The sequence below is a fragment of the Drosophila obscura genome, unplaced genomic scaffold (genome assembly GCF_018151105.1).
Source record: "Drosophila obscura isolate BZ-5 IFL unplaced genomic scaffold, ASM1815110v1 contig_200, whole genome shotgun sequence".
Classification (NCBI taxonomy): Eukaryota; Metazoa; Arthropoda; class Insecta; order Diptera; family Drosophilidae; genus Drosophila; species Drosophila obscura.
Window position 1 is genome coordinate 6894923 of NW_024542791.1, and position 4612 is coordinate 6899534.

The following is a 4612-nucleotide window of genomic DNA, read 5'->3' on the forward strand; positions in this document are numbered from 1 at the left end:
CTTTTCAGTTGAATGATGTTAATAAAAGCTGTACATGAGGTAACAACAAGTCGCAACCTGTTGTGATTTTTCCATATTTTTGTACAGGAAAAAAAAATGTAAAACGTCTTGTGCCTCGTCGTGGCGGCGCTTATCTCTCCTGGGGCCAAGAAAGTGGCCAGTCGAGCGCCTCTTGGTGGCCTGCCAGGTGTGAGTCGGTTGATAGTTGTGGCAGTTTCTGTAAAAAAAAAAAAAAAGAGCACCACACACAGCGGGAAGTAAGAAAAACTGGCTACAAGCAGTCGCGTGAGCGTGAAAATGGTTTTTCGTTTTCGCTGTCGCCCACGCCCCCCACTCACAGGCCACAGAGTTGGCAGTGGAAAGCCCCTCTCTGGGGCGATGGGCGATGGGCGTTGGCTTTGCGTTGCGTTGCGCTTCGCCGAAGACAAGCTGACAAATGCTGAAACGTATCGTATGCCATCTATCATCGTGCATTAGAGAAACGGACGCCGGCCTCCGTCCGGCTGTCCAACTGTCCTTCCGTCCGTCCGTCCGTCCGTCCATCTTACTGTTTCTCGGTTAGTTGGCAGCAAGTTAAGTGCCCGTTCAATGGCCAGTTTGGGCCACGTTTTATGTTACAATGTTAATTTCCTCCTTCGCTCTTTGGTCTAGACTTTGCTTAAAACTGATTGCTGCCTCCACTTAGTTGTGGGGGGGTTAGAGCTCAGGGATAAATCGGGGAATGGGATCGGATGGGATGGGATGGGATGGGATGGGATGGCTTGTATGACTGCTGGAGATTTATGCGCCAGCGGGGCAATCATGTGGAATGCATGGTAATTATAGTAACGATCCGAAGCGAAGCGAAGCCATGTGTACTGAAGCGCAGTGAAGGGTGTGGATGGGGCTGCCAATCGATACCATGTTGTTGCAAATCAATTTGATGTTATTAGTTAATAATTAGAAGCCGCCGCAGCAGCAAAAGTACCAGAAGCACCAGAAGCAGAAGCAGCAGCAGCAGCAGCACCACCACCGCCAGGAATCACATCAACAACGTCGCGCACTTAACCAGGCAGCCTCTGGGGTTAATGCATGCGACGTGTTTGAACTGTAAATGAGGTGGAAATGTTAGCTGGCATAGTCAGAGGGCGTTGTACTCTCACCTGATCGGAGGTACAGCCCCACCCCCAAATCATTAGAATCGAGTTTAAATCGCTGGTAGTTTGTGGCTCTTATTTATGAGTGGAAAATGTCTGCGACTAATGCCACTTAATGAATAACTCAGCAGCAGTCACTGGCAGTGTACAACAACCGGCATTGGCAATAATTTGACAATATTTCCGCACGTGCCAATCCCATTCCTGCCCCCACCTCACCTTTCTCTCCCTCTGCGAGCTGCTCCCTCACGCAGCCAATTGGCCGGAAATGTTGCTGCGGCATAATTTGTCAATTGTGCGTGTTGATTTCTGAATTAGCTAATTTGGATTTTAGTTATTAGATGCTGATTACGTGTGTGTGTGTGTGTGTGTGTGTCTGCACAATTTTGTATTTCTATTGTGTGTGTGAGCCTCCCGTTCTGTCTCTGCCAGGCATTCAGCTTTATAATTATTTTTTAACCATCACAGTTTGGCAATTTCCCTCGTCGAGCTGCTTATTTTTGTGGTTGCGGTATGTTCTGCTTTCATATACTTTCACAGGGCATTATGATTTTCAAAAGATTTTTGCAACGCAGAGACGGAAGCATATTTGTCAGTAAAAGCATAAACATAAATATTTTGTATCAAACGAGTCGATACAGATATAAATTTTAATCTCTTTCACTCTGCATTTCCCTTAGATTTAAAGCTATGCACCGACCCTTATTTTGCGCCACGTAGTATGGAAATATAGCGACTATATCATTGAGGTATCATTTCCTTATCGATCTGTAAGAGTATGTCAAGCTTCGATCTCCAGAACTACCTTTCTTTTTGGTTTAGTCTGTTGCATGTACATATGTATATCTAATTTATTGTAATTTCTGGAATTTATCTGCCAAAAATGTTGGCACTCATATCATTTTTGTATGTATATATTTTTGTAACCATATTTCAAACACATTTAATTAGAAATACTCGGGAATTTGTATATTAGCAAATTGCATTTACGCGTATTGCATTTAGGGATATGTTTGTCTGGGGTCACATTGGGCTTTTCGCTGGCTCTAATTAATGACAAATTATTTTTCAATATAAATACATATTTATTGGCGACTAAAATGATATTTAGTTTGTTAACACATTTTTCCACGCCGCGTGAATAATAATTATCCTCGAAATAAAATTAGTATTCTCCCTTGACTCATTTTTTTCTTCTGCTAATTTATTACTTTTAAAATATTGCCGAAAAAAAAAAGGTTTATTTGAAACAAATAGTTTAGGTAAATGGCATGCATATGTTTGTTGGTGGAACATATAATTTATAATTTCCATCGGTATGTGAGCATGATTTGGTGTTTGGCCTAAAGTTCTTGAAGGTATTAAATATTTAATTCATGGTCCAACAAATTAGTCATATTTTAACAAGTAGGATGTTCGATTGGGAAAATAATTGATATCAAATAAAGTAGCTTAAGTATATGTGGAATTGGTGACATAAATATATGCTAAAATTTTATGGCAGTTTAAAAATGCTAAATATACTTAAAGTAACGTATAAGACCTCAGAACAAAGCTATGAAATCCTTGTTCTCATGGATGAAGTGTAATTAAACGATTCTCAAAATTATTGAAATGTGTTTTTAGTAGTAATTATTTTTAGAAATCTCTCGATTGTTCCGGTTAATCCGCTCTACAATTCCCTAAACTTCATAGCAATGTTTGGATATATTCTCAAACTGTTCCCAGTATATTACATCCCTACTTAGCACATAACCTATCTCTCAATTCAACTCTTATACGTCTGGAAAACCCGTAGCGGAAAAGCTTTCGCTCTACTTAAGGCTTTCGGATTTCTCTCTCTCATAATCATTATACAATATTTTGGGAGTGAAAGCTTTTGTTGCAAAGCTGCAGGACTCAGGTATGTACTGGTGTGGGTGTTTGATTTACCAAAAACAGCTGATGGCTGACCAAACCCTACAAATTAATAGCTCCATATCTTTTTGTTTTTCTGATTAAAAAACCTTGTTACAAGGAATTTTGTTCTCTTTGATAAAGGAATGATAGGAGTTAATATTAGAGGCTCTCGAAGGGCTGAAGGGCTTTCCTGGAATCGCCTGGTTTCCGATTGTACCAGGGCAACGGAAGTGTGGGGTCAATGGGCTCCGGCTCATTTTTTCTCGTTCTTTTTGTTGTTGTCTGTTCCCACGCCCGACAGTTAAGCACGATAAAAAGCACTAACAAGAAAAAGTTTGTTTTTATTTTCAAGTATTAATTTGTTTATTATCACCATCGGACATCGGAATCATGAATGCTTGTAGCTATAAATGTCCACTGATGTGTATTAAATGCCATTAAATGTAGTCAAAACAATAAAAGCAATTAATGAACTAATGTGCATGTGATTGATCACTATGTCGAAGTGGTCATACCCTACTGGATGATTTTTTTTTTTGCAATCTGGATCAATCAAAATGCTATGTGGGTAAAATGAGGAATTACACGAAGAGTTATAGGGTAAAGTGCTCATAATGGACATGTTATATTGAAATCTTTTATATGCTTGATATTCATTTTAGCTGCTTCCAAATTGTTTATTTAAATATTTGCAAAGTTTAATTGCAAAGATTGATTTCATGAATAGCTGTATCAATTCGTTGCAATAAGGAAATGGCTTTAAAAGCATGAAAGAATTTATTTCAATACATTTTCTTACAAGCAAAATATATGTAAAATATATAACAATACCTGAGTGAACATTGCAGTGTACTGACAGACGAACGGTCATCTAAACAATAAAATAATTCTCAAAATGCTCACTCGTCGTATGCATTGTTTGGCAATCGATGTTTTACATGCATCTGATGCTCTGATCAGCTGCACGAAATGCGAAATAAAATCAAATCAAATACATTTGCAGGAGAACCTGCAACCTGTCATACTCACCTATATATTATTTATTCATGACTAGAATCTCTCCCCCACATATGTACAACATGTATGTTTAAATAATATTCATATGCTGGCACTTTCAGAGTGTGACAAACCCTGTTCAACATTTATAATGTCCATTTTTTTGCTTGTTTTCCCCGCGCCCTTTTTTGAAGAGGACTTAAAATGTGGCGCCTGGCAGAAATACTTTATATAGCTAGTAGAACCGAACAAAAAAAATAAAAATAAAAAATGTGGCGTTGGAATTTCACACGGACACAGACACCCATACACCCATACCCATACACCATGCTGCAGCGCGCTGCACTCGAGCAGCACAAAGAACAACAACTGGGGCGCTGGAAAAAAGTAGCGTGGCAGCACATTTAAGTGAGCTTGCGAGCGTATTATTGGCTTTAAGAGATAAGATGAAAATAAACTACTTTTACTACGCTGGCACGCACACAGATATGGCACACATGCATGCATGCAAAACACATTGCACCGACACCGACCGCAAATTGACTAAAACCATGCCCCAGTCCCAGTCCCAGACCCAGTCC